At 40.1% G+C, this 21,417-nt stretch overlaps 1 protein-coding gene across 3 annotated transcripts in view; it reads right to left on the minus strand.

Annotated features, from left to right (window-relative positions):
- The window catches only part of Ssbp2 (single stranded DNA binding protein 2), a 263,562-nt gene that overhangs the window by 180,264 nt on the left and 61,881 nt on the right, over window positions 1-21,417 (minus strand). The gene's annotated exons all lie outside the window — the stretch shown is intronic.

Here is a 21,417-nt window from a genome sequence, read left to right on the forward strand (position 1 = left end):
ATATTTACCAATATTGAACCAGGTTTACCGTAAATAATGCAATGTAACAATAACCACAATTCTGTATGGCTACACCACTTTTCTTGCCAAGGGAATTTTGATTATTAAAGATTGATGGCATTTGCAAAAGTGATAATGTTCTTCATTCCCATGAAAACACACCAAGCATCTGTCACAAAAAAGAAAATCCTGTTCAAATTAAGTTGTTCTGTCCAGTTAATTGCCTCTCCATTTCAAGTCAACAAATATTTTGCTGAGACCCACTAAGCACCGCCGGTAGACATTCACGAAGTGACTCACAGATGAATGTATGCCAGTGGCAGTGAGTATACAGTACAATTGAGAAGGAAGAGTTCCTCCAGTGGGATGGCACTCTTAGGACCGCATCGCTCCCTTCCCATGTATGCATGATGGACATGGCAGCTTCTTTCAAAAGCCATACCTCACAGTGGAAGTGTGGCTCACCCTGAGCACACCACTGGAAATACAGGCATTGCAATGTGCCTCTGGTTTAAACATACATTGCTGCTAGTAAATCTGAACACCCATTAAGCACACATATCTTGCACACCTTGACTCTCCATAAGCCACACAATCATATGATTCACTGACTATGATGGCAAGTTTTACTTTGAAAAGGGAGAAACAGAATATCTCTCTGGATAGATGTGAAGCCTCAAAACTGCTCGCCTGTGGCCAGATGCCCTACTACTACATGAGAACAAATATAGCTTCATGTAATCCCTTATGACTTGTAAAGCCCTGGTTCTAAAGCCACCAGTACCCACTAGGAAGGAGATGGGGCCTGTGTCAAAGACTGAAGGCTATTCTACCAAGTGTGAGGAATATGAAAGAGAATGAAGCAGAGGGACCATGACGGACGTGTGGGGAAGAGGCAGAGTGGCGACAGGGTCCACTGAAGTTTCTCACCAAGTTCCATCCTTTATACTGACCTCTTGCAGATTATTATTTTAAGGTGTGTCACTTTTGTTTATGTTGCATTTGTTAAAGTCTGTGAAGCTGTATTACTTTGCCTGTCTAAAACACTTGATGATCTAATAAAGAGCTGTTTGGTCAATGGCAAGGCAGGAGAAAAGATAGGTGGGGCTGGCAGGCAGAGAGAATATATAGAAGGAGAAAACTTAAGAGGAGAGATCTAACTTCTAACAGTCAGAGAAGGAGGAGGAATCCAGGGGCCAGCCACCCAGGTACACAGCAAGCCACCGAGTAAGAGTAAGAGTTACAGAAGTAAGAGAACTGGAAAAGCCCAGAGGCAAAAGGTAGATGGGATAAGTTAAGAAAAGGAAAGCTGGCAAGAAACAAGCCAAGCTAAGGCCAGGCATTCATAAATAAGAATAAGCCTCCATGTGTAATTTATTTGGGAGCTGGGTGGTGGCCCCCAAAGAGCAAAAAAACAACAACACTGATCAGGTCCAAAGTTAAATTTGCCTTATCCATCTGCATTTATGGTTCTTGTTTTCAAAATAAAAATAATTTTTAAAAAAATTTGAGTCTCAGTTTTCTGAACCTGCCAAATAGAAGAATATGTTCCTTCCATTACTGACAGATAATTACTATCATAATTTTGGCTGGCTAAAATCCAGTGATATATAACCAAGTCATACACTGGATACCAGTGATTCTTGCTCTTGAAGAGCCCACACACAGCAGCAGCAGGGGTTTTTAGCACTAGACACAGGTATTCTGTACTTTCCAACGGCTCCCCACAATAACAGCACTGAAAACACCAAGATAAGAATATCTGAAAGCTCTTGTCTTAGTTAGGGTTATTTCTGTGATGAAACACCATGACCAAAGCAACTTGGAGGGGGGGGAGGGTTTACTTGGCTAACACTTCCATATCACTGTTCCTCACTGAAGGATGGAAACTCAAACAGGGCAGGAACATGGAGGCAGAAGCTGATGCGCAGGCCATGGAGGGGTGCTGCTTACTGGCTTGCTCATCATGACTTGCTCAGCCTGCTTTCTTACATGACCACCAACCCAGGGATGGAACCACCCACAATGGGCTAGGCTCTCCCCCATCAATCACTAATTAAGAAAATGCCCTACAGCTGGATCTTATGGAGTCATTTTCTCAATTGAGGTTCCCTCCTTTCAAATGACTATAGCCTGTATCATAAAACTAGCCAGCACAATTCTGGAAGGAAGATTCTACAATAAAAGACACTGTTGTCTGAAGACAAATATTTCAAGAACTAGAGAGTGACATTTCTCCATCTGTGCAGTAAGTCACAATACATGTGGGTAAGATCACCCAACATAAAAGCAACACTTAATTTGGATCCAGTTGTTATCAAACAGGATGATTTTAAGAATATTGAAATTATTAATATTTGAAAGGCATAAACTTTTGAATTAACAGTTTCTCTTTCTTTTTATGGTCTTTCAGAAATTTAAGTACTTTTCATAACATACAAAATGGGTATGTTATTTAATAACATTTAAGTATATAAAATAGCAGTGTTGTAGTAAAAGGCCACTGCAAAAGGTAGACCCAGTTTCTTTTCTTCTTGACACTACTTTGATGAATGAAAAGCCCATCAAAGATTCATGAGTCAAATATCTTTAATTATGTTTCACTTCATTTTAAGTCAGTGATGACAAACGATTTTGTTTCCATTTTGCTACCTTCTTTTATTTAGCAAGAAAAAGTTATTCAAATAAACAAAGCCTGAAATTTAAAGAATAGTTATTTATAATTTTTAAACTATTTTGGTTATACATTATACATTCATAGCTAGATAGAGGCCATGTAGAATTACAGCTTCAGAAAAAAAAACTGCCTCTAATTTCATACAATTAGCCTATCATGATCATATTGACTGTGTTTATCCACATCCAGTACCTTAAGAATATGTATCCAGCAAATACCTATGAATGTGTGACTCCCTTAGATCAGTCATAGATATGGCACTTAAGGAATCACTGGGTTTCACCCTCTCAAGGCATTCAGGGGCAGAAATGTAAGATTTTCTCTTAGGTACCAATTCTAGCAGAGCATCTCCTCAGAACACTTAAGATTTGCTTTGTTTGCTATGCACACTGGTTACAGGACATGAAGAAAGCAAGTTGGCACTGACCAAGAAAATTTCCCTCCTAGTGGCTAGTTTTCATAGTACTAGAGAAAGTGCTCTTCAGGACAGTAGGAGAAAAGTCATCATTAGTCTCACCCAGTTGGGAACTCTGAGAACTACAATAATGACCCACTGGCACAACATGCACATGGGTGCAATGGTGGCACGAACATCAAGAAGGCAGTCAACTACTTTATAATTGGACTGAAGGCCCATCCCACCTACGAAACACATGCCTGGTACTGTAACTGAGCCTAAGAACTTGTAGTTGGTGAGGCATACAGGTCCCAGGGATGGATCTAATAATATTTCTCTGCTCAATGGGCACAGCATCAAACTGCCCTGTGAATCTGTATCTCTCAGCCCATAGATTGTTCAGGCCCCAGACTCCATCAGAGATTTTTCTTTGTGTAATGGAGCTGGTTAATGTGGAAACTCACAAGTTAAAGTACAGCAAATACATGTCAGTGACATGCTCACCCACAATGGAGCATCTGCATCACATCCCCTACCCAAGTCTCAGGAACCACCGTGAAAGAGGGGACAGAAAATTGTACGAGCAGAGACTAGGGAGAGCCACAGTGAACGATGTCTTCTAGGAACAGCAGAAGTACTTCCCTCATGAGCTCACAGCAACTGTGGCCGCCTTCACAAGACCAACCGGTCAGCATTCTAGCATGGGGCAGGGGTTCACAAAGCCTATCCCTGAGGATCCATGGACAGCTGATAGCTTCTGGGGAGGGAATCAGTTTTCTTTAATGGTGTGGCCCTTGGTAGCTCAATCACATTCCAGCAGATGACCCTAAATCCATGCATATATGGGTAGCTAAGTGAAGCTGATGCCTACTGAGAGAGAGGGAGAGAGGGAGAGAGAGAGGGAGGGAGGGAGGGAGAGAGGAAAAGAGGGGGAGAGAGAGAGAGAGACAGAGAGAGGGAGGGAGGGAGAGAGGAAAAGAGGGGGAGAGAGAGAGGGAGAGAGAACACAAAGTTATGAGAGACGCAGAGGTAGATTTGGGAGGTGTTGGGGGAGGAGATGGGGCAAATATGACTAAAATACACTGAATAAAAGCTCAGCATTGATTAAAAATAGTTTAATATTTGCTTTCAGTAGATAATGTACAGTTCCTCAGTGAGAACATTATGGAGGTAACACCTTCACATCAGTTCCCCAATTGCTGCAGAAAAAGACAACTAAAAAAATTAATTTGTTCATTACTGTATAGTATATTTCAGGTGAGGTTTTTTGTTGTCCTTATTGTTAAATAAAAAATCTTCAAAGGGAACTAACAACTTCCCTCTTTCTTCTTCCTCTTTAAAAGGAAATAAAGCAAGATTAAGGAATCTCAAGGGATGGTAGATTGATTCGTGAAGAACATTTTATGAAAGTAGGGCTGGAGATGGCTCAGTGGTTAATAGAACCAGCTGCTCTTCCAGAGGACCTGGGTTCAAGTCCCAGCACCCACAGGGCAGCTCACAACCATCTGTAACTCGAGGATCCAACACCCTTATACAGACATGCAGGCAGGCAAAACACCAACGTACATGAAATACAAATAAATAAATAATTTTTTATAAACTTAAGTCATAAATAGTCAATATTCTATAGTTTATATATTTTTTAAAAATCTCACTTCCCATGTGTAGACTTTAAATCCTTAAATTCCAGCATCAATGACCAGAAAAGCATTAAAGAATAGACTCTCTTACGCAAACAGTAAACCAGCTAATTGAAGACTTACATTTTCTCTTTGAAAGGGACCCCACACATCCACTTCACATAAGTTTGTGCACACTAGGGAAAGCCTTCCTTAAGGACCCCCTACCCCCTTAAATGACTATTTAGGTTCAATTCTTTCAGAATTCAACAAATTGTTGCTGAGACATCGCACCCTACCCTGATTCTTATTGTTTTAATTTTGCTTTGTCTTCAGTTCCTATTCATTCCTGAGTGATGCCTTCCAGATTCCAGGCACTAAGTCTTCAAAGACTACTGCCAAAGGATACCAACTTTTGACCATCATGACCACCTCCTTCTACCAAGAGCTGCTGAATCACCCCAAGTAATGCCACACACCCCATCTTCCTTATAACCACAGAGAGGGACCCACCCAGCCCTTTCATTACTTCCTATCCTGCCTCGAAGTATCCAAGAGTGGTCATCCATACCACAAAGATCTGGGTGACAGATCCTGGAGGAAGGAAACTTCTGATAGTAACAATTTATATTTTTACTTTAATTATTGATAAAGAACACCTTCTCTTACATGTCTTTCAAATACATGTGAGGTAGAGACAAGACACTTCCCTTCCTAAACCACTACATAATCCCAGTGTTGACCAGTGGCACGTATCACTGTCTAAATGGAATTCCTGAGTGAGAAAATGCCAATAGTTCGTCAGATTACAGCCAGCTAAGGTGTCTCCAGAAGCATTTGGCAGCCACTAATCGGCTACTCATGGGACTGTAAGCAGTTATTAGCAGTGAAACTAGAGCAGCCTGATCCAATGTTTAATAGCACTTGCGACCTGGTGTTAAGGAGGTGTGAAAAGTTAGAAATCTGTTTCTAACATTGTCTTTTGAAACTTCCTCATCATTAACAGTTAGGCTTAAAACCAGTCTTGGAGTGTCAAAAACTGTGAAACCACACAATAATGCTAAAACCAAGCTTTTTTTAAGTCATACTAAAACTGTCTATTTCCCCATATTCTCAAGATAGTTGGCACAGGACAGTTCAAGTTGGATAGATGGGTAGTTAAGCACAAAAACTGACATGACTTTGCTGCTGTTTCATGCTGGGTCTAGAGGCAAGCAATACATGATCGGGTATACCCAGAAACAGAAAACACTTGCCTCCTGCAGATAGGCAAGTTAAAAATTAAATGTTTAATACCAACTTCGGAAAACTTCAAAGAGCAAAGATACAATAAGAATTAATTTAAGGAACTAATTGACAGTTGTGGAAATACAGTTACTCATAGAATTTAAATAAAACTTCCATCCAGGGCCACCAAGATGGCTCAGGCTGTAAAGGCACTTGCTGCCAAACACTGATGGCCTGAGTTCAATCCCTGGAACCCACCTGAACAATCAAGAGAACCAACTCCCACAAGCTGTCCTCCTCTGACCTCCCTCCATACATATCGTGCAGTGCACACACACGTGTACACACAGGATTAAGTAAACAAACATTAAAACAAACTTTCCGTCTATTCAGTGTGCTCGAAACACTGGAGGCCACACTTGAAAACAGAGTTTACGCTCATGTAAACTGAAGATAGTCCTGGGACTCCCACCCGCAGTGGGATTTTGAAATACACAATTGAAGTCATGATCCATTTGCTGCGTGTGCTTTTCTCGTAGAGCAGATTGTTACGTATGTCCAGAGCACCAATGGTGACACGCTACTGGTTTTCCTGTAACTGACTTGGTTTCAGAATTTTAGTACCAAAACTAATGTCACTAAACTTCCACTTGGGAGGAGTGACTGGGACTGGATTCCCCCTACCCCGTCCCCCAGCTTTCTAAGCTGTGGGTTGTAACCCCAAATGGAGTCACTTAGCTGAACATGGCAGTAGAGAAATTTGGGGCAACAGATTTTTTAATATACAATTATCAAAAATGCATTCAAAATCAAATGAGCAATTCACTGAAGCTGCTTCTGGCAGTGTCTGCCTTGTGCATCATGCAGCCTCACTGCAGGCTTGGTTCTGAGCACACATTAGCACTCTGCACTGTGCAACTCACCATGCCACACAGCAGCATGCCAACAAACGCTGTTGAAAATGACGCAGCCCTGATTCCAGACTTTTCTGTTATGAATCAAAGTGTTTTTAATGCGTACACAAAGTTTTCTACTTATTTAGAAACACATGGTTTGAATTATTTTTTTAAAAAAAAAGACTTCTCATATTTTCTTGCATCGTTCCTGCTCATGCATGCATCATGCTAGGTTATCTTTCGATTCTACTATGTTAGAATGTTTGGTTTTAAGAACTGGTATTTTAGTTACTTTCTTTTATTTCATTAAAAAAAATGGTTAAATAAAATTTGACTTAGTGTTATCAAACAATTTCTAACAATTTCTGAAAGGCCCTAAATATACTTCTGCCATGTACCAGTGGCGTTCTCAGCATTGATGATTGATTTTCAAAGTATCAGTCAACACTGAAAAATGTGTGTGGACATAAATGTGCAGGCATGTGCCTGGGTACGTGTGTTGGACAAATGTTGACACTAGCTGTATTCACCTATCCCTCTCCACCTTAGTTTTTGAGACTGAGTCTATCAATGAACTTGGAGCTTACCATCTCGCCTAGATGGGATGAACAGCAAGCTCCTGGGACCCTCCTGTCTGCTCCCACAAGGAGATGAAAACAACCTTCCTAATGCTACGACCCTTTAATACAGTTGTTTCAGTGACCCCCCCAACCATAAAATTATTCTTTGTTGCTACCTCATAACTGTAATTTTGCTACTGTCATGAATCATAATGTAAATATCTGATATTCAGGATATCTGACATGCAACCCCTGTGAAGGAGTCATTCGATCCCCAAAGGGATCATGACCTAAAGGCTGGGAACCAATGTTTAGAGGTTAAGACTCATGAGAATCCCCATCCATATTGGCATGTGTGCTGGCTAGTTTTTAAGTCAACTTGGCACAGGCCAGTAGTTGGGAAGAATCAACTTCAATTAAGAAAAGGCCCCCACTAGATCGCCTTGTTGGCATGCCTGTGATGCATTTTCTTGATTGGTGCCTTGATACAGGAGGACCCAGATCACTGTGGGTGGCACTACTCCTGGGCTGGTGGTCTTGTGTGTTATCAGTACACAGGCTCATCAAGATGTGAGGAGAAAGCCACCAGTGAGCAGCTCTTCTCCACGGCCTCTGCATCAGCTCCTGTCTCCAGGTTCCTGCCCTGACTTTCCTCAACAATGAAGTGTGGCCTCAGAGTCGTGAGCTAAAGCAAACCCTTTCTTTCCCCAGTCACGGTCATGATGTTTTATCAACAGACACCCCAAGAGGGCACGCCAGTCAGAGCTGTCATTTAGGCAGCATCTTATTTAAGCATCCACACTGTTGACATCTCTTAGACGCAGCTTCCCCGTCCTATATAGAAACATAACCTCACAGCAGATGTCCCATGATGTCCCTCTTTCCACCCACTCTTCCATGATTGCCTCTGAGCCTAGGTATAGGGGTGCTGTTACAGATGAATCAGTTGGGGGTAGGGACCCCACGGTCACTGTTCTCTGCACTTGACCAGTTGTGGCTTTCTCTAAAGGTTTCCATCTGCTACGAAAAAAATTCTTTGATGAGCTATACTTATCTGTGGGTATAAGTATTAAGACTGCAGTCAGGAATTAGACTGGTTTAAAAAATAACAATAGTAGTTTCTCCTCTAGGGTCCATGGCCTCATCAGCCATGGTCTGCTTTCCTCTTTGATAAATGAGGGGTAAAATAGGAAAAGTTGAAAGTCTCTGTTGTGAATGACTTGGAAATTGTATAACACAAAACAACTGATTCTGGAGTGCAGACAACAGGCAGCACAGGCCATCATAGCTGAGAAAACAGGGACAAATTAGCTGTTTCCTGACATTCTCCTCTTTCTACCACAAAACATAGTCCACCACACAGTGTGGAAAGTTAGAAAGGCAAACACACAGGAGCAGTCTCTTTAGTTGGGGTCGGGTGGTAAGACACTGAGTGAGCTGGAATTTACAGAGCAGAGCAGCTGAAGACAGAGCTCTATAGAGGAAAACATTCTCTTTCAAATTCAGAAAGGGGTATGTGGGAGGGTTTGGAGGGAAGACAGGGATGTGGGGGATGATGTGATTACAGTATAATCTCAAAAAGTAAAACAATTAGTTAAAAGGAATACTGAGGTCTTTGGGGGTGAAATTCCACCATAACAGGCAAAGCACCATTTCCCACTGCAGACACAATGCTGGGAGCGCACTTGCTGACTACTCAGACTTCAGTGAACACCAGGAGCCTCAGAAGAGACTTGGGGCCACATTCCAGAAGCAGGCTTGAATCAACTCTTGAGTAAAAGCTGTCACAGACTCTCCCTACCACTAGAAGCTGATTTTAACAACCAAAGCAGGCTTGTAAGAATACACATGCGGAGCCAGATCCATGTCCCTGAGAAGCAGCTTTGAATAAAGATAATTATCCCTCTCAACACCCCTACTATGGTGGGTTGAATGAGAATGTTCCCCAGACTCAGATTAGTCCCCACCGAGAGTGCTGTCTGGTTAGTCTTAGGAGGAGTGACCTTGCTGGAGGAAGTATGTCACTGGGGGTGGGCTTTGGGGTTTCAAAGCCTCCTGCTGTTGCTCCTGTGAGCTCTCTCTGCTTCCTGTTTGTGGTCTGAGATTTGAGTTCTTAGCTGCTTCTCCAGGGGGCACTCCTGCCACTAATGCCCCTAGCCTTCTGGAACGCTAATCCCAAATACACTCTTTCCCCTGGTCATGGTGTTTCAGCAACAGAAAAGACAGACAACTGCTCTTCTCTTCCATCAATAATGTGATACAAGCTTCAAAATAAACAGTACTCAAATGATTTGGCCAAATTACTGAAATTGTGTTGACTTGTTCTGTTACAGAGAAAACAATATGAAGCACTAATTAAAAAAAATCAATGTAATGATAAATCTGCACCATTCATTAACATTGAGTATTGTTATCCTGTGACATTCTGAAGTTTGCAGTTTTCTACAAGGTTATAACTTCAACTTTGACATGAGATCAAGAGAAGGGGAAAGAAGTCACTTAAAGAACTCAAGTGAAGGCAAAATGTCATAGAATAACTATTTTATTAAAAATGTGTCGCTATACATTTAAAGCCAATGAGACCTACATAGTTTTCCCACCAGAAGGGACACTACTAATTGGTAATGAGCTGCCTTCTGTAGATTGAGAAAGCAAACCCTGCTTGTTGCTAGAGCACAGTGGGTGTGGAGATTTACTTCGGTTAATTACTGCTAACAGGGATCCCCTGGCAGAGCACTTAGCCAGTGAGCACACCACAGCAAGGCAGCACTACCATTACGGCACCAGCAAAGACCGACATTAAACAGGACTTTACCGAAAAGCTGGAGGCACTGTTTTCTCCTGAGTTCCCACTGGTCAGTTTTACAACATAACAAATTCTTCTCCATGCACACAATTGTTAACTAACCAAATATTCTTAAGTAGCATTAAAATGATTTAATCCAGCCTCATTTTCCAAACACAAAGTTAAGTTTTCCTTTTAGAAAAGGAACAAGCTATGCATAATGATAAGGTTCCATCTTCACTTCTGAAGTGAAATTAGATTTATTTTCTAGTGTATAAAATAAAAACCTGACCTCATATTTCATAATATTCCATTTTGATTACTTTTAATCAGCTTAAGCACTATTTAAATGTCTTTGCTTCAATTTCATTGTATAACAAAATTTCATCACATTAAATTACACTAAATATTTTAAAGAAAATTATTTGGATCACACTTGAAATTAGTATGTTTAATGAAGTTCTTATTAAATTTATATTGTATTTATTCAAGGCAAGGTTATCACCATTTACACAGAAAATTCAAAGATAGAAAAATAGGAATTATCTTTCCAAATTACTTCAAAAGTCAAAAAGTATCTCATCCTTGACGCTGTGGAGCTGAGAACAAGCTCAATGTCAAATGCCTGCCTCACATACATAGGCCTTGGGCTCAACTCCCAGCACCATGCAGGAAAAACAAAAATACTGAAATTCTTTAAAACATCTTTGTATATTAGAATAGTATAACTCTACCTCTAGATTTTATTAAAGACCTTATGACAGTTTAACTAGCAGCAAAAAGAGAAAAAGAGTAATATGTCTGTAAAAGTCTATGGAAAGCATTAGACTGTAACATGAACACATACGTGCCTAACAACGGGAAGCAGACACAATAAAGTACTAGGACTGGAATGCACTGACAATACCAAATGCTGGCAAGGTCGGAGAGCGAGAGAAACATCCTTCACTGTTAATGGAAACAGAAAACTGCACAGCAACTTTGGAAGACAGTTTGGCCGCCTTAGACAATGATGTATTATATTACAATCTAAGAAACTTAAGGAAAGAACTAAAAGAACTAAAGAAATTCTTAACAAACAATCCCACCACTTGTGCCCCTTGGTATGTGCCAAATCATTGAAATTTTATGTCCACACCAAACCCTGTTGCCCACAGCAGCTTTATTGATTGGAAGCAACCAACACAAAACCTGGAGCACACCACACAGGAGAACAGTACTCAATGAACAGAGTGAGGGGACACTTGCCCACTACCCACTCGAGCATGTGGCTCTGGCAGGCCTTGCCCTTCTACCCTGTTCCTTCTGCCTTGCTAAAAACCACTGAACTGTATTCCTAAAGCTAGCCACCAAGGTTATTTCCCTATTAAGTTATACCCACCTCCTCCTCCTGAGGCTGACTACCAAAGTGCCCAATTAAAACTGAACACCTCATCCTAACACAGGGTTTCCCATTTTACCTTTATAAACCACTGTTTGCCTATGGGCCACATCTGTCTCCTCTCTATCCAGAGGCAGTCTTTTGTCCCCACAGGAAAAATACCCCTGTCCCTCCCCCTTCTCCCTTGTCCCCTAGCTCCTTTACCACCGCATCCTAGCCCATTCTAACCCAGACCTCCCCTTTTTCTCCTCTTAAAATTACACCTCAAAAGGTCATTTGCTGCTGTTTTTCTGCCTGAGTCAGCAACCACTTTCCTTCCCCATTTAAGAAAGGATCTCTCCGTGAAAACAGGTGTTTGGGTGTTGTTTGTGCCTAATCTGGGGTCCAGGAGGAAGCCCCCATTGTGTGGGGGTCCCCTTCAGAAAGAAATCATGAGAAGGCATGGAAGCCATCTAAATGCACACTGCTAAAAGCAAGTCCCAATGCTCATCTACCTACAATGCATTCTGCAGTCTTTAGTTAAACCTACTTCAACATCACCATCATTTAAGTATGCATATTAGTTATGTGCTATTAAGCAACGCTAAGGTTAAAATCCACTTTCTGTTTCTCTAAAGAACTTCTGGAAGTTTTTCTCACAGCAAATCCCAGAAATGTCACTGTACAGATGGAAGAGCTTGGCTAGATGGGTCACAGAAGCTAGATGAGACCCTACTATTACTAATCTGCTAAATGGGGACAGCATTAAGTCAACTCCTAAAGACTTATTATACCCAGAGTGCATCTCTCTGCCCTCATCAGAGAACCTTCTATTTGTAGCAGCCAGTGACGAACAGAGTCCCACAACTAGTCAAGGTGCAGAGGACAGGATACCGCAGAATGCTCGGCCTTAGGTGGGCCATCCATACCATACCACTTCCTGCCAAGCTTCAGAGATCATGAAAGAAGACAGGACAGAAAACGTATAAAAGCCAGGTGGTAGATGCCTGCAGAGAAAGTGTCTTCTGGACATGAAGCTGCACATATGACCTCACAGAACTCGTGACAGCAAGCAAAAGACAAGCCGTGCAAGCCTAAGCAGATGAAAGCTCACCACGGAGAGGAACCACTGGCAACTGCTAGCTGCTGGGAGAGGAGAATCGGTTTTCTTTAGGCGTGTACTACTTGGTAAGTTCACCACGATCCAGTGGAAGGCTAGCTATCCAAGAATCTATGAGCAGCTCAAACTGGAATTAAAGAGTAAGTTGGACACAAGCTGGGGGGGGGGGGGTAATGGGTGGGTCTGGGAGGAGCTGGGAGAGGGGTGAACATAATTAAAACACACTATTTGCAATTAAAAGCTAATTAAATTTTTAAACTTGTAGACAGAGTTCGGAAGTTCAAATACCAGAGAAGGAAGTGAGCAGTTGTTCAAAGGAAAATCCAACCTCAAAAATAAAGACGTAAGGCAATTTTCCTTCTTATTTTTTAGACTATATAAATATATGAAATCATATTTAAAACTATTATTTTTTAAAGCTACAAATAAAATCAGCATCTTAGGGATATCCCCATCCCTAGAAAAGCCATTTCCTAGTATGAATTCAATATATTTAGATACCAATGGCATTGGCTTTTAGAAACTCTTTATTAGACAACATTTTGTGGGTGTGCATCTGAGTATGTGTGTACATATAGTGAGAGGGATTGTGTATTGTGCTGTACATATTTGTGTATGCACGTGGAGGCCACAGGACAATCTTGGGCATTGTTCAGCAGGAGGCTTCCACTCTGTGTTTTCAGACAGGGTCACTCTCTGGCCTGGAGTTTGCCAAATAGGTGAGGCTGCGCAGTCAGCAAGCTCCAGGTTGTCTCTGAGCCCACCTCCCAGAAGGGAATTACAAACACACATGCACAAACACACAGCCACACCTCTTGTTTTCCACATAGTGGGTACTGGGGGTTCAAACTCAGGTCCTCAATCCTGCATGGCAAACAGTTTGCAAACTGAGCCCTGAATCCTTGACAACTCTCCAGCATCTACTTTGTATGAAGTAACAAGAAGGAAGCATGAATTTAGAACACACTAACAAAGAATTTATGGCAATCAAGCTTAGAAAATAAATAGCGTGCAGCTATTTTAATTAGATAAAATTAGAAACAAAACTATTTTCAAACATCCTAAGAAACTAAAAATACACTCACTATACTAACCATTGACAACAGTTAATAAGGTTCTAGAACTTATTTAACTTAGACAAAAACAAAAAGACGATATAAATCCTGCCATCAAGTAATTTTCAGATTTGTTAATGGGGCAAGACATACAATTAAAAATAAGATGAGCCGGGCGGTGGTGGCGCACGCCTTTAATCCCAGCACTCGGGAGGCAGAGCCAGGCGGATCTCTGTGAGTTCGAGGCCAGCCTGGACTACCAAGTGAGTCCCAGGAAAGGCGCAAAGCTACACAGAGAAACCCTGTCTCGAAAAACCAAAAAAAAAAAAAAAAAAAAAAATAAGATGAATAATAGAATGTAGTGCATAGTGGTTATGCTGGGAGTCAAAAAAAATCAAGACTTCAGGATGGAAAGAGACTATAATAAGAAATCTTTAACATAAATATTTTAACTGACAGAGGAAATAGCATTAAATGAGGCATTAAGGGAAAAATAGGGAGTAAACGGGATTTAAAAAAAAATAACATAAATAATTTGTCTATAGTCTATGACAATGGTAGCCCATTTAAAATCCTCTATGTTCCTAAAAGTAGTGAAAAGTGTTCAATAAGGCATTATGTTATTGAGATTTATTATTACGTTACTGAGATTTATTTCTACATATCAAGACATGATAGAAAGACTTTACCCCATTCTTACAGAATAATAAATAGCAACATATGTGATGTTTTAAGGTTTATAAAAACTTTCACATGTGAAAGTAAATTATTACTAACTATAATAATTTGATTTAGAATTATTTCAAATAATTTTCTTTTACTTGTTTCAACTTTTAATAGATAAAGCTGTATCCTGTCCAATTTTAAGTGAAAAAATATTCATTTAAATGGAATTTCTTAATTAATATTTAGATTACTATGGAAAGCTTCAAACACAGAAATGTATTTAATAGATAAAAACAAAAATAAGGAAATCAGATCAGAAAACAGAAATTATGTTTTTCAAGCTTAGATGAAGTTATTCGATTGGTGATTTCTGTATCTAAAGTTTTTTTTTTTTAATATATCTCTATATAGGAATCAATAGATGAAAGGAACAAATGAAGACATAAAATTAATTAAATAATAGATCAATTTCTAGATATCTAATTTCCAGTCAGTTATACTGACAAGCAAGCATTTTACAGCCCTGACTGCCTATGTCAATGAAAGAAAATAAACTAAAATGTCTTCACTTTCAAAATCCAGATTAAAATAATCAACTAAGCTCTTTGACTTTAAGGGGAAAAAAAGATTCCAGCAAAATCATCCAATTTGAAAACAAAACTAAGGAAATAACTGACACAGTTAGCATTCCAAAAGGACAGCTCACTCCGAAACCTATTACTAAACCCAATGAAATTAATTAAAGTAACTGTAAAGTCTGTGCTGTAAAACAAACAACAAAACAAACAAACAAACAAAAACCTTGGGGCTGGAGAGATAGGTAGGAGGCCAGAAACACTCAATCTTTTCCACATCAAAACTCACAAAGGCCTCAACTCCAGCTCTGGAGATCTCATGTCTTCCTTCTTCTGACCTCCATGGTACTACACTCGACACACACACACACACACACACACAATTAAAAAACAAAAGCAAGTCTTTACCAAAACAAAAACCAAAAACCAAAACAAAACAAAAAAAAACAAAAGACTTGTACAGAATGACAGGTATGAGTTACCAGCGGACTGCAAAAGACAGGTGAATAGACTTCAATGTGACTTTTTAGCACTGGACTACCCTGCTGAAAGAGGAAACTTAATATGGATCAACAATCTGCAGGAACTAGAAAGGAAACACACCTAAAAAGAAGAGCAAGAAGAGACAAGCCATGAGCAATGGCTGAAAGGGTCGGTGATGCATACCTAGGAAGACTCCAAAACTTCATCTGTCGGGCACTGGAAGGCTTGGCTTTATTTACTTTACATGACTTCAGAGGGTGGAACTAAACCAGTAAGTTACAATGATAGGGCAAAATTTAACTCGATACGCTGAAACCCATTTCTGTAACAATTAGAGTTATTTAAGGGTGTCATAAGGGATGGCAGGATGGGTCAGTAGCAGGAAAAGACATGTGCTACGGAAGCCTGCTGGCCTAAATCCAATCCCAAGAACCTACATAAAGGCTGAAAGAGAGAACCAACTCCAGTAATTGTCTGACATCACGTACATGCAATGGCACATGCATAGCCACACTCATACACACCATATAGAAAACATAATAATAATAATAATAATAATAATAATAATAATAATAATAAATTGAAAGCAATTCAAGATGAATCTTTAAAAGGAAGAGAAAAACATTATGGCTTGGGATATGTATCATTTGGGGTTTAGGAACTGGAGGGAATGCTGAATGAAGCTGGGTACACTGCAGAGGTTTTATTCACTGAAGAGAAGTCTAGACAATCCCTCCCAGGTATGAAAATGTGGGAGCCCACAAAAGCTTCCTAGTGAGGTCTGAGCTTGCTTTACCCGGCAGGGCTGCATTAGGGGATGGCTTGACCACATGCACAGTTACTAGTGTCTGAGATGGTCTGCACTTGGCTGTGCTGGGGGGAGGTCTTTTGCTCCACCCCTTGGCATTCCTTTAAAAGCCCTTGACCACAGACAGAAGGGGCTGGTGGGTTTTGACCCAGGCTGTTCCAAAGCTATCCTATGTAACTGTCTCTCTCCTCTGTATTTCTATCTAAATCTCTTATCCCTCACTCCTGAAGAGTCCCTGGGGTAAATAAACGTGGAAGCTGGTCTTCCACACAAAAAAGTCAATCTACTTCTTACTAAAAGGTGGCCAGAGGGAATAAACACCTTTCTTTAAAACTAGAAAGCAACTGAGACTAGGAAACACGACTCTCAGACTTAGTCCCCTGTATTTAGGAAAACACTGCAAAATACCACAATGCCATACCTGTCATGAAAGAAATTATACTGCCCACAAAATGTTACTTTGTAACCAAGTTGTGGTGATATTGTGTCCCCCAATATATTGTGCACCCTAATAAATTTATCTGGGGTCAGAGAACAGCCACTAGATAGACACAGAGGCCAGAAAATGGTGGACACACACCTTTAATCCTAGCATTCTGGAGGCAGAGATCCATAGATCTCTGTGAGTTCAAGGCCACACTGGAAATAGAGCCAGGCATGGTGACACGCACCTTTAATCCCAGGACTTGAGATCAAGATTCACGCTACACCAAGTAAAGGACACAGTGACAGACTCAACCTATAAATGTTGAGCCTAAGACAACGTCTAGATTAGATGTCACCCTACCATGCACCCCTCAAACGAGATAAACTGTGTCTCCATAGTATGTCTGGGCAAGTCCCTCCTGTCACTGAGGACCAATGTTCCAAGCTTTCTACACTAAAATGAGGCAAGATAAAAGGATGTTATGAAAAATACCTTGTCCTAACTGTCAAGGAATATCCAACCAACTCCTTGTCAGCTACTTTAGCAAGGAAATACAGGGCAAGGGGAGGAGCAACCAATAAATGGTAAAAATATACCACTACTATTTTAGAAGTGCTTATCTAAAATACAGTACACATTCTAAGCACATGTGCTCTTTCTACACTCCCCTAGCTATCAGCTTCTCAGCATAGATCATTTCTATGTCCTATCTTAAGTGAATCCTTTTAACCTAATCAACACTATAATTTTAAAGTGTACTTTTATCCCAAAACAGTTGAAAGGGATAAATTATACTAATATTAACAATTACAAAGTCATTGAAATAGATAATGTGTTATAATAATAAGGTCATGGTACTGGTCAGACCACTATGCCATTTCAGTGTTTTCTTGGTATATCAAAACATAATTTAAGAATGTAATTAAAATAATTTAGCGAAAGTCTTTCTTCCTTAATTGACTGTCCTAAACATCTGCAAAATTTAACAGCACAATTGTTTGCAGATCAAAACACAGACATATGTACAGTCTATTTCTTACTAAGCAGCATTTTTTTCAGTATCCACAGTAATACCTAGGAGAAATACAATGGAAATTCCAAACATCAGAATAAACACATATCCTGTGAGCCCTGGTAAATTTCTCTCCCTCAAACATGCACAATCTCACACACACACACACACACACACACACACACACACACACACCACTTTAACCCCTTCTGCAGCAGAGACTGTAGGATGCCTACAGCATTACTGTTCTAAGGAGTAAGAAACCAATTTTTCAATGAAGACTAGACTTCTGTTATAGCAATTGTGTGAATACATAACTATAAGACAGTTTAGCATTTAATTATTTTGCTTTAGATTTTGAGGCTAAAGTAATGATTATCTTTGTAACACTTGCATTTTTGTTGATATTTGACAGTATTAGTGGGAAAAGGAAACACAAAGAAGAGGGGAAAAAAGGAGGAAAAACTGTCCTATTAATCTTCACAACTCAACAGGTAAAATGTAGAGATGGAATGTTTCCAACAGCGTGAAGGACGAGGAAGGAGAAGAAACAGTGAAAATACAGTACCCATGGATGAAAGTCTCAAAAAATATGCAAAGGTTATTTAGCCCTTTTTAAATGTTCAATTGTATCAACAGAACAAAAAGAAAAAGACAGAGAAGAGCCACACTGCTTTCAGATAGCAGAACTTGGAGCAAGTTACCAGGGCTTAGGAGAGCCTTCCACAGTAACAATGCCATCAGTACTGCAGACATAACAAAGTTAACAAGTAACAGCATGAGGGAAGGAGGGCCAGTGCCTCATCAGAATGAGATGAATCCACCACCATAGGAGACGTTCCCATCGCTCTACCTGCAACAGGCAGCTCCAGCAACCATCAGTGAGCACACAGCTCCGTTCAACACTCTTCTCCAACTAGACAGACTGACAACCATTTCTGCCGACAAAAGCGGATCACACTTCTTCTCAGATTCACCTGGGTATTCGTGACCATGTGACACTTTCTGCATCATCAAACAATCCTCACAAGATTAAAAGAACAGAAAGCATGCAATATCTGCTCCAAATGACAGAAAAATGAAACCCAAAACCACTGACAGAAAGACAGCACTTCCAAATGTCATTATGAGCAAAACAGAAATCTCAAGAGAGATTATAAAATACTTTCAACAAAAATGAAAATACACCTCACTGAAATACATGAGACATTAAAAAAAAAAAAAGAGTGAAAATTACAGATTCAATGCATCCTTTAGAAAGAAGTAGCTAAACTCAATAGCTAAACTCCCATCAGAGGAACATAGAAAAAATGGTGAGTTAAACCCAAATTGAGCAGGGGAAAAGAAAAAAAAAAGGCCAGAAATTAGATTTGAAGTCAATTAAATTGGAAAAAAAATCTAGTTGCTTCAAAAAGTAAATTTTTGTTTGTTTGTTTGTTTTGTTTTGTTTTGTTTTGTTTTGTTTTGTTTTGTTTTGTTTTGAGAAAGGATTTCTCTGTGTAGCTTTGGCTGTCCTGAAACTTGCTCTGCAGACCAGGCTGGTCTTACACTCTGCCTCCCAAGTGCTGGAAAGGAGAAAACACAAAATCTTAATACCATAAACATGACAGATCTTACTAACATTAAAAGGATAATAAAAGATAGTATGAACAACTCTATAATTACAAATACTTGGATAAATTTATATAAAATAGGAAACCAGTCACTTGAAAGTCAGATTATGTCAAATAATCACAAAAGAGTTAGAAAATCCTAACAGGTTTATATCTGTAAAAGAGATTAAATCAGTAATTTAAAACTCTCCCAAGTAGAAAGCAATTAGCCAAGATGTATTTACAGAGAAAGTCTAATATTTAAGAAAGACATTATACCAATTCTCTATAATCTCTTCCATAATAAAGAAATCAATAACTACTAACATATAATAAGCCAGCACTCTACAAATACTGAAAACCAGACAAAGTCACTGTAAGAAAAGTATAGACTAATATCTTTCCCAAATACAGATGCAAAACTCAACAAGATATCAGCAAATCAAATCAACCCATCAATGCATAAAAGAAATTATATACACAACTGAGGTTTATTCCAGATATGCAAAGTCTGGTTCAACCTTTGAATCTGGAATAATGTAACTGGCAATATCAGTAGGTTAAAGAAAACAAATGATCTTAACATGCACAAAGAACATTGACAAAAATCAAACATCAGTCATTATAACAACTCTTGGCAGTCTAAAACGAAAATTTCTTCCGCCTACAAAAACGCCTAAAGTAACCTATAGCTAACAGCAATCATTTCAGGGTGTGTGTGTGTGTATATTTACACATGTATGTGCAGGTTGGGTACCCTATGTACACATACAGAGGCTAAAGGTGTATGTCCCGCTCTATCATGATCCACTGAACCTGGAGTTACATTAGGGGCCAGGAAGCCCCAATAATCCTGTCTCTGTGCACCAACACACATAATGAGGTTACAGGTACATGTTTCAGCTATAACCAGATTTTTACACAGATCTGGAGATATGAACTCAGATTCTCAATATGGTTGAGAATTTCTTTTCCAACTGAATGAGAATGCTACCCACAGATGCACATCCTTGAATTCTCGGTCCCCAGTTGGTGGAAATGTTTGTGAAGGTCAGGAGTTGTATACTTGTTGGAAGAGGTGTGTCACTGGGTCTGGACTTTGAGGTTTCAAAGGCCCACACCATTCCCAGTAAGCCCTCGCCCTCTTTCCTCTGCCTGCTGCTTGTGGATCAGATGTGAACTCTTCGCTACTACTGCCCCAGTGCCTGCCTGCCTCTGCGACCTCACTCCCCACCATGATGGTCATGAATTCTCTACCCTCTGGAAATGGAGGTCACCAAATTAAATGCTTTCACAAGTTGCCTTGGTCATGCTGTCTATTCACACAAGAGAAAAGTAGCTAAGACGGAAGCTGGGGCCAGGTAGTGGCAATCTGCTATGAAGGGCCTGACCATGCTGGGTTTGTCTGAGGGAGGTGAAAGACTTTGAGACTTTCAACTAGGAAAGCAAATTCTGTAAGCAGAGTTTAATGGGCCTTCCTAGCAGGAGCTTGGAAGACGGTAGTGCTGAGAGCAGTGTGGACTAAGGAGACAGCTCAAGAGGTTTCAGGAGGGAACAATTTCTCGAGGGAAAAAAGGCTCGAGACCATTCTTGTTTTGGTCTTGTTTCGGTGGCTGCTTTCTGCCCTTGTCCTAAGAATCTGCCTGTAGGTAAACTGAAGAGTTCCAGACTAATTTCATCGGTAGGGAAGATTTCAAGACAGCCTAATATTGACTTCATTGTGGTTTTTAGTGACCATTCTTCTACAGATCTGCAATGAAAAAGAGCAAATGCAGCAAAGGAAAAAAATACAAAATGTACAGTGTAAGGGAGAACAAGAGCACCGGGAACTTTAACGTTGGAGCCTTGGTTTACTCTGAAAGAGATAAAGAGAAATGGAACCAAGAGGGCAGTGCTCTAAGGGCAAAAGTCACCCAGCTAACACGGCAATTGGTGAACAGAACAGGCCTGAGGAACTGTCTGTTCCTAAAGAACAACAACAAATCAAAGCTTATGCAAATGTTGTTCAAGGAGGGGGCAGGTCCCATTCCAAGGAGACAGCAGAACTTGGCTGTATTAGCCACATGGCTTTAATAACGAAAGATACAGGAGTAAAAGGGTTGTGGAATCTTCCTCCATAGTTAAAGAAAGCAGCTGAGGCCAGGTGTGTGGCTTGGGA

This window comes from Peromyscus eremicus, chromosome 11 (genome assembly GCF_949786415.1).
Source record: "Peromyscus eremicus chromosome 11, PerEre_H2_v1, whole genome shotgun sequence".
NCBI classification, from domain to species: Eukaryota; Metazoa; Chordata; class Mammalia; order Rodentia; family Cricetidae; genus Peromyscus; species Peromyscus eremicus.